This window comes from Nymphalis io, chromosome 7 (genome assembly GCF_905147045.1).
Source record: "Nymphalis io chromosome 7, ilAglIoxx1.1, whole genome shotgun sequence".
Classification (NCBI taxonomy): Eukaryota; Metazoa; Arthropoda; class Insecta; order Lepidoptera; family Nymphalidae; genus Nymphalis; species Nymphalis io.
Window position 1 is genome coordinate 8,184,128 of NC_065894.1, and position 13,849 is coordinate 8,197,976.

General features: G+C 35.5%; 1 protein-coding gene across 8 annotated transcripts in view; it reads left to right on the forward strand.

The window, feature by feature from the left end:
- The window catches only part of LOC126769336 (protein sprint), a 216,376-nt gene that overhangs the window by 94,497 nt on the left and 108,030 nt on the right, over nucleotides 1-13,849 (forward strand). For 4 of the 8 annotated variants that reach the window (XM_050488009.1, XM_050488013.1, XM_050488016.1 and 1 more), the window contains exon 1: nucleotides 12,502-12,743. The exons of 2 other annotated variants lie outside the window; for them this stretch is intronic. The gene's annotated coding sequence lies outside the window, so the exon portion shown is untranslated. Of the gene's footprint in view, nucleotides 1-12,501; nucleotides 12,744-13,849 lie in introns of those variants that run through there. 2 more of the 8 variants (XM_050488010.1, XM_050488015.1) reach the window with 2 other exon arrangements.

Here is a 13,849-nt window from a genome sequence, read left to right on the forward strand (position 1 = left end):
TTATATAGTATTCGTTGTCTGCAAATATGCCTTAATACAATGAATTCCCTTCTCTTAGTTAACAAAGGCCCCGTTTCGAAGATTCCATTATTTTAGTGAATATGCTAGTTGAATATACTTATATATTCACTTACTGTCGACATAGTATCATAATAGAAATATGCCCTAAAATAAAATTATTGATTTTTAATATACCTTTTAGTTTTATATTAGCAATAATTAAGGAAATAAAAAAAGAATTGTTTTAGAGATTGTTCTTAACATATAATTATAATCTAACTTACTATTGCTTATATGCGTACTTTTCATTAGAATTAAAGAATGACTGTCCGGTATATTTAATAAAAGTTCTCAATAGGTCCTTGCTTAAGAATGTAGGCATTTTTTTTAATTCAAAATATATTGCTAGAAATGGACAAAACAGGCATTCATTGACTTTAATATAAATATATGATAACGAACATTTTATACATAATCTATATTTCATAGTCACATCTAAGCTTATTAATATTTATCGTAGTTCTTAAAAAAATAACATTTGTTCAAAACAATAACAACGAAGCCAATAAAATATGAACTTAAAACGTATAATTTAAAACAAAGTGATACATGAGTTCCGTTAATTTTGACAAGATTAAATAACAACTAAATTATTTACAAATTATTACGATAAGCGTGCATATATCTATTGTTACATTTAAGTACCTGTTTGCTTACAAAGAAACTTAATAGTGAGCCACGAACCATGTATCTATTAAAGGGAAAACTGTCTAGAGAAAAGACCGCAACACAATGTGGGAGCTTCCAGTCATTGTATTTTATTCTAACAATGACAGTGTATTTCAAGTTTCAACTGTCGCAGACTTTAGATGAGACAGCGTTGCACTTATGACTTAAATTATGTATTAATTCGAATCAATAAAATGTTTTAAATCCCCATTTATGGAGTTCGATTTTTAAAAGTTCAAATTGTGTTTTTTTTAGTTCTATCGGGTTATTATTAACAAACAAACGAAACAGAAAAAAATATAGCCTTAATGTTAAGGTAATAATAAATAACGATATATTCTTTTCTCATGTGAAAGAAAAAATGTGATAATGACTCCAAAGTCCAAAACAATGAACACATGATAAATATGACAATGAATTAATTTAGTGAGTCTCTGACATAGTTATTTTTAAATTTAACATTCCAAAATAATTAACACAACTAATATTGTTTGAATTAAACGCCGTGGAGTACCGGCTTAGAATAGTACTCCCCCAATCTCATCCCGTGGGTGTCGTAAGAGGCGACTGAGGGACGGGGAAAAGGGGGGATGGGCAGCAGCGTCCCCCCTCCCATAAACATCTTACCCCCTACTGCGCTCGCCAACACGCCTGCCCAGCGCGGCGAGTATGGGCAAACCACCTCCCTAAATGGCAGATGCGCCCAAAAAAAAGGCCCCCAGTTACCGGCAAGCCCGCTAGGCCCGACCAAGGTAGCGGTCGCGGTATCGGCAGGGCAGGGGGTGCTAAGAATCACCGGTTCACGGCAGGCTACCGTATAAAACGACTGAAAATGGCAACGTATAATGGACGCTCGATGAGGCTGGACCATCACCTCGCCGAATTAGAAGTAGAGTTAAGTCATATAAACTGACATATACTGGGGTTATCTGAAGTCCGAAGACAGGGGGAGGACACGATAACTCTAGAGTCCGGTAACTTACTCTACTTCCGCGAAGGTGATAACCTCTCCCAGGGTGGTGTCGGTTTTCTAGTCAAAAAGGATCTCATTAGCAGCATTGTGGAAATCAGTAGTGTGTCGAACCGGGTAGCGTACCTTGTCCTAAAACTTTCCGACAGGTACTCCCTGAAGGTTGTACAGGTATATGCGCCAACTTCGACATACTCTGATGATGTGGTCGAAGCGATGTACGAGGACATCGCAAAGGCCCTCAACGACACCTCGAGGGCCCACTACAATGCTGTTATGGGAGACTTTAATGCTAAAGTGGGAGTACAAGATAGCGGTGAATCGAAAGTCGGACCTTACGGCTTGGGCTGCAGAAATCACAGGGGGCAAATGCTGGTAAACTTCCTCGAAGCGCAGGGGCTTTTTTTGATGAATTCTTTCTTTCAAAAGAAGCCTCAGAGGAGGTGGACCTGGCGAAGCCCCGATAACGTGACAAGGAACGAGATAGACTTTATCATCTCGAATAAAAGGCACATATTTAGAGATGTTTCAGTGATCAACAGGTTTAATACCGGAAGTGATCACCGCTTGGTTCGAGGCACTCTAAATATCAACTTAAAAGCCGAAAGATCGAGAATGATGAGGTCTACTCTCCGACCTACCATGCTCCAAGCTGCTCAAGGCTCCGAAAAGTTCCAAATGGAACTTCAAAATCAATTCACCGCGTTGGAAACCATAAGCAGCATTGATGAGAGAACCGACACGCTGGTCAAAATACTGCAAAACACATCCCGCAAGTGTTTTCCGCCACAGAGAAGAGACAACGCACCAAAACTCTCTGCTGAGACACTCGAGCTCATGAGAAAACGACGAGAACTACCATCGTTTTTGTCAGATAAGGCCTTAAACCGAACAATAAAAACGCTGACGCGACGCGATCTCCGACGCTCCAATACCCGTGCCATCAAGGCTGCGATTGAGCAAAATCGGGGATCGAAAGTGTTCGCTCGCAAGTTTGGGAGGCCGCGTCTGACAAAACTTAAAACTGAAAATGGTGGGGTCGTTACCTCTAGGCCTGAGATTATCGGAGAAGTAGAGAGGTTTTATGGGCAGTTGTTCTCTTCAAGATCGGATAAACCCATGGGAATCAGTATTGATGACCAGCGCGCCCCTCTTATGCGCCATTACTCCGAGGAGCTCCCGGTCGTTGACCAAGGAGAGATTAGGGCGGCTCTAGAACAGCTTAAAAACAACAAATCTCCGGGAGATGACGGAATCACAACAGAGTTGCTTAAGGCAGGCGGGACTCCGGTCCTGAAAGAGCTAGCAAGCCTCTTTAATTCCGTCATCCAACATGGCAAGACCCCGGAAACGTGGAGCGGGAGTGAGGTGGTACTGTTTTTCAAGAAAGGTGATAAAACCCTCTTGAAAAACTACAGACCAATCTCCCTCCTGAGTCACGTGTATAAGCTGTTCTCAAGAGTCGTCACGAACCGTCTCGCCAGACGACTTGACGAGTTCCAGCCCCCAGAGCAAGCCGGCTTTCGATCAGGCTACAGCACCGTGGACCACATCCATACTGTTCGGCAGATTGTGCAGAAGACCGAAGAGTACAATCAGCCGCTGTGTATGGCATTTGTGGACTACGAGAAAGCCTTCGACTCCATCGAAACCTGGGCAGTGCTCGACTCATTGCAGAGATGTCATATCGATTGGAGATATATCGAGGTACTGAGATGTCTGTACAACGCCGCTACAATGACTGTCCACATCCAGGACTGTAAGACGAAGGCGATCCAATTGCGCAGAGGGGTGAGACAGGGGGATGTAATATCCCCGAAACTGTTCACCAACGCGTTGGAAGACGTTTTCAAAACGCTGGATTGGACTAGGTATGGAGTCAATGTAAACGGCGAGTACATCTCACACCTTCGATTTGCCGACGATATCGTCATCATAGCAGAGTCGCTGGAACAACTCACCGAAATGCTGCGTAGCCTAGGCGAGTCTTCCCGGTGTGTCGGTCTCGGCATGAACTTGGACAAGACCAAGGTCATGTTCAATAGGCATGTCGTGCCGGGACCGATATACGTCGAGGGCAAACCTCTCGAAGTTGTTAGTGAATATACCTACCTAGGACAGATTATACAAATCGGTAGGAACAACTTCGAGAAGGAAGCCGATCGAAGAATTCGCTTGGGATGGGCAGCATTTGGCAACCTTCGTCAAGTCCTCAAGTCGTCTATACCGCAATGTTTGAAGACGAAAGTCTTCAACCAATGTGTCTTACCTGCCATGACATACGGTGCCGAAACGTGGACACTAACTGCGGGACTAGTCCACAAATTCAAAGTCGCTCAGCGTGCTATGGAGCGAGCTATGCTCGGAGTATCTTTGAAGGATAAGATCAGAAATGAGATTATCCGGAAAAGAACCGGAGTCACCGACATAGCTTGCAAAATTAGCAGGCTGAAGTGGCAGTGGGCTGGTCACGTATGTCGTAGGACCGATGGCCGTTGGAGCAGACGAGTCCTAGAGTGGAGACCGCGAATCGGCAAGCGCAGCGTAGGGCGCCCTCCAGCCAGGTGGACCGACGACCTTAAGAAGGTGGCGGGCACCAACTGGATGCGGAAGGCGGAGGACAGGGAGCTTTGGCGCACCTTGAGAGAGGCCTATGTTCAGCAGTGGACAACGATTGGCTGTTGATTGATTGATATTGTTTAAAGGAAGATCATCTTCAGATAGAACGTTTATATTTAGAACTTTAAAACAGAAACACGAGATTATTGATATGAGGATTGAGAACTTGAAGCCGTAACACCATTAAATAATATTATCATCGAGGACTTAAATGTTCAGTTTTTACTGATATAACCTTATAGCACCTTCACTGGTAAGGTTATAAAAAGGTAAGATGTCTTATGTCTGCGTCTGTCCTAACACAATTTATAGTGAGTACCGTTAGCACAATCAAGCTGTGGTGCATAGCTAATTGTCACTTTCTTTCGACTAGCTTTTTTATCTTGTTAGTGAAAATTAAACTTACTTCTAGAAACAGACTAAATGATGAGTTAAAAAAAGATAAAAAGGAATAATAACTGTACTTTTTATGTAATATAAAGTTTCTCATTATTTAATTCACGATAGAAATTTATTGTCTAGAGTCTAGACGAAAGTGTCTCACTTTTAATTCTAGAAATAAACTGATACAAAGTGTATAGCACCAATCAATGTTTTATTTCATGTCATTTGGGAAATTGAATTGTCGAAATGGCTCAGTGGTTAGATTCACGCAAATCTTAACTGTCAATTGCGTAATTAACCCGGGCAACTGCATTTTCATGTTAAGAATAAGAACACGTTTGTGTCATACAACAAAAATTCATGAGAGAGTGAAGTTAGGAAACCTACACTTGTCAGATCAGATCATCTTTCACATGTTACTTCCATTGAACAATGTTAGACCAGAGTGGTGGAATAAACTCTAAACTTTCTCGAAAGTAGACGAAGCCTAAGTCCAGCGGTGGAACATTTATTTTATAATAAATAATTTCATAGCAATATCTATTTAAAATATTTAATCATATCAGTAAATCAGCGCAAACTGTTTAAATGGACTTTATATTAAATCAAGGAATCACCAAATATACTTTAATATCATAATCACCTCAGCAGTGAAGACGAGGGCGGAGGCCGTACTTAAAAATAATTTCCTCTCACTTTGCTTAATTATAAGCGTTAATCAATAATGTAATTAAAATTTAATTGCTACTATTGCATTTTAATATAATCCTACAATTTTGCTTTAAATATTTAATGGTCAACATTATAGTAATAAGTACTCACTATTAGTCTATATGCTAAACTGTTAATTATATACAACTTTAACCTTTTAATTTTTTTCTTTCTATATGCTGTAGTTTTTTTTTAAATGTTGCACAATTTTAATTGCGTCTAAAAATAATAATATTATGAATAAACTAACTTTTATTATAACCAAGGCACAACAACAGCAGATATTATTAAAATATACAACCTCCACGCACACGAATGCACGCACTCGCACACATAGGTTATAGAATAATTTAATTCAAGATATTTCTAGAATGTAAACAAAGATTTATTTTAGTAACTTTTGTTTGTCGTCGTAGATGAGCGGGGGGATAACTAACTAGGTTGTAATGATATAATTGTTATCAAAACATTTATCATATTTTCTTTGAATGTAGTTATTTCAGTACATACAATTATTCATAATAATCTTCTATATCAACGCTTAGTCACTTTGTTTATTCACACGCAAACAAACTCTTTGACCGGAACAAATTCTCGACCGTACAAACAGCCTCGAATGAACTGGACCCTTACGTTTACAGAATCAAATAAGCACCCGACCCAGTCAAACATTAGGAGGCGAGCACCAAAAACTTATTTCACATAACACCTAAAAAAGTAATAGTAGGCTGTGCTCACATTTAGCAAAATAAAACAAAAAAAAATTATATACAGAATATTCAGTTTAAGTAATAACAAAATGTATTATTTAAAATATTGTAACATTGAATTACTTAAAATACATCTTTTATTTATTCCTTTACCCTAGAATGTAGTAAACAAGAGTTTCGACCAATTTCAATGATAGCTTACTACAGGCGTTATATTAAAGTGCACAAGTGCACGGGGGCAATTTCTAATCTACACCATCATCTCTATCTGCGTAACTCTTGGCCGCATGATAAAAAATGCAGAAAATCCCAATAGTTTCATTAGTCTGGACTAGGACCTCAAATTGGAAGCTCCATAATTAATCACGACACGAACGAGGAAGTAATAATACTTTGTGTATATAAAAATGTACTCAAACGTTAAATACTAGCATGAAGTAACACTTATTATTTTAATAATAGAACATTGGATTGCAATCATTTTAAAAGCCCTACCATTCATTGTCTTTTATTATTTTTGTGTATCCCAGAAAACATGTGTAGCTATTTGCACTTAGTCAAGACACTACAATAATATTTTGTTGCGCCATGTTGCGTCGTTCATTGGGCAAAAGTCAGCCTAAGACATTTATGACCATAAAATTGCGAAGAGCATTTTTTTCGTTAAATAAAATAAACTGCTCTTTTTATCACAGTGGAATTATAGTTGTTGCAAAGTGGGCCAATTCTGTACAATTTATGACATGGCTCCCGGCCCCCGTTTATGATTTTACAACATATTTATCGCTTTATGGCATAATGGGGGCAGTTTATGATAATTTTCTAGCGACATACATCTGAGTAAATTGCCGTTGTAATTCAGACATAAAAATACAGTACTCATAAAAAGAATGAGTATCAATGATGAGCCCAACATCAAGTTTGAACATTAAAATAATATTAAAAACAAAATATTGCTAGACGATTTTAGTAAACAATTAAACTTATTAATAATAACTGTTTTTTTAAATTGTATATAAGTACTGATTTAAACAAATAAAAATATTTAAGAATATTTTCTTAACTTCGCTAATTATTGTTCTACTGTAACATCAAAATCATTATGGTTTCAGTCGACTTAAACCGAAGCACCTAATTCGCTACCACTAAATTCGATAAAATTAGAAAATTATCTCTATTTGATATGTATTGCTTCTTTATTTTGTTGTTTATTTTTATGATCTGGCAAAAAAGAGCATTGTATTGCAAATAGTTGCCTAATGTGAAATTTTGTGGTAGAGAGGTTCGAGTCATAATAACGTTTCCGCTCTTTACCCCGCTGTTTATCGAGCCAATGCAAACACGAGTGATTTTACTATGCGGGAGACCTTTACGACTATATATTTCGATACTAAAATATTATTACAATTTTTACTTTATGTATCTTTACGTGAATCGAAAGGGAATGTGGATGGGGATATTTTTTTAAATTTAAACGTAATATTTTACTTTTTTAACATTTATAGAGAGTCTTGCATATTATATTTATTTATTAATTGTATAATATTAATTTAATTGTATAATTAACGATATGATTTAGATAAAAACAATGACTCTTTAACTTCATATTGTGATATTTGTTATTTTTTGAGAATTGTAGATAAACGTGCGCGTATGTACACACAGACGTAAACAGAAGGAGAAACGTAATTAAGTCATACAATAAACATTAAAACATGCATGAACGTATTATAAACGGCGATCCGCTGAGTGGCAACGCGGCGGTGAAAATTCCATATCTTCATTAGCAAAAACACCTAGGCCCCGGCAGTGGTATTCACAATCTGCTATTATATTATGTAAACGCATTTATGTCTCGTCGAAATAAACTCGTTTTATTATACTGCTTGTAAATGTATGAAATCGGTAAACAAATGTATGTAAAATTGAAACAAACCGTCTTTATGTATTTTCTATCTTGTACTAAATAATTAATTATTCTATACCATTCTACGAACTACCGGAGTTGCGAGTAAGCTCTGCTGCTTATATTTGCAAATTTAATAGCTATCCCTTTGATACCAGAAATACTCGAGAGATTTTGTAAAAACTTAAAAGTAATAATAAATATATGTAGTTAATGATGGTTCTTACTGTGAACAAGATGAAAAAAATTATTAAGCGATTGATTTTTATTATAAAATCTTAGTTAAATCTTTATCATAGTTTAGTTCAATGCTATTTTTTTTTGTATCTAAAAGAATTCCTAACAAAAACAAATTAACAATGCCAATGGTATATGTAGATAATGCCTGCATTCAATGTCATCTTAATCGTGATCAAACTTCAAAGGATTTATAATCCTTTGTTTAAAATCTATGCCGTGGAGTGGTGTGGTGGTATTTTAATTAAAAATCTTGGAACACATTGTTTATACAATGAGAATGACAAATTATAACCATAGAAGGGAACTGTCATATGAACTTAAAATAAACTTGTAAAGTCCGTCTGGTATATTTATACGATACCTAAAATAAAATAGATAAAGATAAATTATATTCAAATAATATATTAAAGAGTGAAAATATTAAAAATATGTTTATCTCTATATAGTCGTTATATATTTCATTTCAATAAAATATTAAACACGTAGATAAATATTATTTTAATCATAATGCGATATAAATTATATTTAATTGATAATAAAATCAATGAGCGAAAAATAAATTGGAATGGACATAGGCAAGCTTAAGATATATATATATTATAATAAAACGTGGACACTAACTGCGGGACTAGTCCACAAATTCAAAGTCGCTCAGCGTGCTATGGAGCGAGCTATGCTTGGAGTATCTTTGAAGGATAAGATCAGAAATGAGATTATCCGGAAAAGAACCGGAGTCACCGACATAGCTTGCAAAATTAGCAGGCTGAAGTGGCAGTGGGCTGGTCACGTATGTCGTAGGACCGATGGCCGTTGGAGCAGACGAGTCCTAGAGTGGAGACCGCGAATCGGCAAGCGCAGCGTAGGGCGCCCTCCAGCCAGGTGGACCGACGACCTTAAGAAGGTGGCGGGCACCAACTGGATGCGGAAGGCGGAGGACAGGGAGCTTTGGCGCACCTTGGGAGAGGCCTATGTTCAGCAGTGGACAACGATTGGCTGTTGATTGATTGAAGCTTAAGATACTAAAGTAAAAGTAACAGCTTGTTAATATCCCACTGTTGAGATAAGGTATCCTCTCCTTTTGAGCTGAAAATTTGGAGCACACTACCATATTACTCCAATGCTGGTTGGTAAATACACATGAGTACATGATGAATTATTTACACTAATTAAGCATATGAATTTTCAGTGGTGCTTGACTGGGATTGCACCTGCAATCTTTAGTTAAAATTGGGGCATTTAGGCTTGCACAAAATATCTTACAAAGGAATCATTAACATCAGATGATGTCCTCCTGACCATAAAAGTCAATAATTATGGTAAACTACATTTTAACCTTACTATAAATTATAGTTCATATTCATGCAACACTTCTCTTATTCTTTCTCTGGGAGACCACAACGATAAGTGGGACTTAAGGCTGATACTATCCAAATACACTAAAACCAGCGGTCGTAGTGGGACGTCACGGGGTCGCTTACGCATGCTATTTTGAAGCCCCGGACTTGCCTGGCTCAGAAGGCCTCAAATTCGTCGATTCCTGTTGCCTTAGTGTACCAAAATTACTCACAGATCAAACTATACCTCACTGAACGCAGACTATCACGGGACACGGCTAGTATGTTATAAATATATATTTTTCAAATGTACTCAAATTTCAATTTAATATCAAAAAGTTATATACATTCAATGTCTGTTTGTGTTGGTGCTAGACGCAATCTTTTTAATTATGAACTCGCTATTCGCTTTGTTCGCGTGGACATTTTATTTATCCCCAGGGCTCTATATTCCGTGGTCATGAAATATTCTATGATTTTACAGTTTCAAAAGAACAGCTTTAATTGAAAATCAAGCGAACATAATCAACTATTATTAACCGTTTTATTGGATTTCGTAATTGCTTAAAATGTATTAAATATCAATTTAAGCGAAAACTTAGCTGTTTAACTGATTGTACATATTAATAGGGTTTCATTTTTAAATCATAATCTTCTTACTTATAAAATTGTTTGTCTTAACTGATTATATCAGCTCGCAGCCAAAACTACAGGGTCTAGAAAGCTGGAATTTGGAATGTATGTTTATTTTATAACGTAACCATCCACTAAGAAAAGATTTTTGGAAATTTCAACTTTAATGGTAAAATGGGTGGACTAACTTCGAATTTTGATTGTATGAAGTCGACTTGGGCAGCTATATATGTATGTTTAAATACACCTAATATATATATATATATATATATATATATATATACTTAGGGTAATATATATATATATATATATATATATATATATATATATATATTACCCTAAGTGAAAAAGAGCACCACATGGATGATTCAAGATTTGGTTATGATAAAGTTATTACAAAATTACTAGCATATTTTATTCATGTAATGATATTCAAACGGTTAATGCGTTTCGATATACTATCACTGAGATTATTCTTTTGAAACGGTGAATAAGTCAGCACAATGAGGAAATTTAAATTTCCTGAAAGATATAATCATGTTTCTGTTATAACTTCAAAAATTATCTTTCATGTTCTCTATGAAACTTTGAATATTACCTAACGGAAAATACTGTTTTGAATTAAGAATATAACAGTTTTCTTAAAAGCTTAGTGCTGATAAATTGCTTGATAATAATATATAATAATAATGATATCCTGGGTCATTTTTCACACACGGCCATCTGATCCCAAATTAAGATTGTACAGAGCTTGTACTATGGAAACCAGACAACTGATATACTACATATACTATTTTTCTTTTGTAAATACATACTTATATAGATAATACACCCAGACTCAGGACAAACAGACATGTTTATGCACACAAATATCTGTCCTGGGTGGGAATCGAACCCACAACCTTCGGCGTGAAAGGCAAGCATCCGCCAACCACGCCAACCGGCTGCTTGATTTAAAAGATATATTTTTTTAAATTATTGATTCCCCAGGAAGTTAATTTAACTAAATAATTATGTTTAATTTTATTAAAAGCGGCGTTTTAAAAATATTTTGGCTTGAGTGACAATTAAAATTTCTAACTAGGATAAAAAAGTTTTTACAAAAAAAAAATGTACGTGCAGATAAAGCCTTTTGCAGATAAAGTATCGTGTTTGGTCGACTTGTTTAATTTTTTTAGGAAATCTACTAATTTCTTTTTGATCTATTAATCACCACACAGTATACCAATGTGAGTAAAATATCTTCGGAGCTCTACTGTGTATTGTACGTCGTTGACAATACTTTTATGAGTCACATATATGACATTGAAAGTGATGGTGAGTAGTGAGAGTGAAACGAGAAGATACTAAAAATATCTAAACGACAAAAATATAAAGAAAATTTTAAACATTTAAATTAACAGCGAACTATACATATGCATACGTTAATTTTATAAATATTATGTAGCTCACAGGCAGACCCTAGTGACCGTATAATCCTATAAATGTTTTGATTTTTCGAACGAATAACTGAAAATGTTTTTGTCTCATATAATAAACTGTTTAATTAGATTAAAACATGATTATATAATTATTACAGAAATAATAAAATTTATCAATAAATTTAGATAAATTTTCGCATACTGTCTGCATTATGAAGTAAAGAATTATGAAGACAGTAGTTAACTGACTGATTTGTTGTGTGACCTTAGTCTAAACTTATTGGTATACAGACCTAATTTAAAATAATAATGCATCTTAAAATGTACATTTACGAAGGACATTAAGGAAGCGCTCTTAAAACGTAATCTCCAAGGGTTTAAAGTTTGTACGGAGAAAATATTAAATTGTCGCATTAAATCGAATATTCATAGTAGTTTTAAAAATTGTCTTACACAGGCTTATGTACCAATATACTATACATAACATAAGACCGAAGCATCGTAAAAAATAAGTTTTATAAAACATTTAACCGACTTGTAAAACAATGAGAAATCAGATTAAAGAGTTGAAGTTTTTTTTGTGATCGTATCTTGAACAGGTGCAAAACCAGAATGGCCGTTAGGGGTACGCTAATAGCGCAATCACGTTCGACCTTGCGGGGATGCCTGCTTCTCACGTGTTTTGTTTTACAAGCTTGTGTAATTTACCATGTTATTAACAGTGATTGAAAAGCGTTATAAAAAAGAAATGAATATGGATACGATGAAGGGATCTAGTTCCGGACATGCGTATTCGAGTGGGATGGAGATAGCAGACCAGTGGTGGGTGAACGTCAGTTGTTGCCCGGTCGTCGCGCCGCGCGTCGCGTTCGTGAACCGCACCGTAGACACGAAACAGTACACATATCAAATTTCACAACGAAAATTTGATATAGTAGTCGATTTGTGGAAGTGATTAAAAGTTTGCGGGTTTACCGGTAATTTTAGAAGTTTTACCGTATAGTTTGATTTTGGTTTTGTGCTTTGTTATTTGCATATTGTGTTTTTGTTTTTTCAAGTGATTCTTTAACGGCTTCCGTTTTAGTAGTGGGTATCTTTTTTATATTATTGTTTGCAATGTATTTTTTTTAAATAGTTTTGTTATGTTACCTTTTTGAATGATCTTTGATGATATCATCAATACAGCTGCTTTATCAGTACAGATAAGCCTTATCAGGTATTAAAAAGTTGGCCATGCGTTTGCAATGTTGCACATACAACACCTATTATATTGAAAAAATTATTATATTTTGAATGACTTGATGTCGCTTATGTTTCATCGTAGTATTTACATATTACATGATAGTAGATCGTATTACATGAATGAATTTGTCATACCTGAAATTAATCTTATTAAAAAGTAGTTTGCTCGTAATCAAAGAAAACCACAAATTACGGATGAAATAAAACATAAAAAGAATATAAACAATTCATTCCAATTAGCGTTCCACACTGCCAATACAACTTCAAATCGAACAAGTGACGGGGGTAGGACTACTTTATTTTTAAACTATTCACATGAAATTCGAAAGACAAAGAAGGGATTTGAATATGAGGCGAAGGGGCTTTGAAATTGATCGCCTGGTCCCCAACCTCCGGTTTACCGACCCTTAGAATATCGAGGTAGGCTTAATTGGTAACAAATTTGATTTTGCGGCTAAAGATCTATATTTTGGTCCCTTCACTCCACCACCTACATGTTTATTTATGATATTTTAGAGTACTACTTTGTGACATTTCGTATTTGTAATTATATCCCAATTTTATGAATAAAACAAGGTTTCAATTGATTGGAAAATAAAAATATTATTTCTACATATAGTATATAATATATAACAATAATTTACGTACAAAACATACTGTAAAAAAATCTCTTCAGCTAACGATGTCAACGTGACGTACTCCTTGCCTCTCCAGGTTATAACAATGTGTTATTGTATTTATACTAACAGCAAACAGCAACTGGAAATCTCTTATTAGAGAGCTGATTGCATAAAATCAGAAAAACTCAAGAGCAGTCATAATTTGTCATTTAATGTAACAACAAATCAAAAATATTTAAAAGTATTCAACCGTCTTTTTAGAAACTTTGATTTTTAAGCTGATTAAGCACGGCATGCTGTTTTTTTATCCACACTTTTGGAAGTATCGAT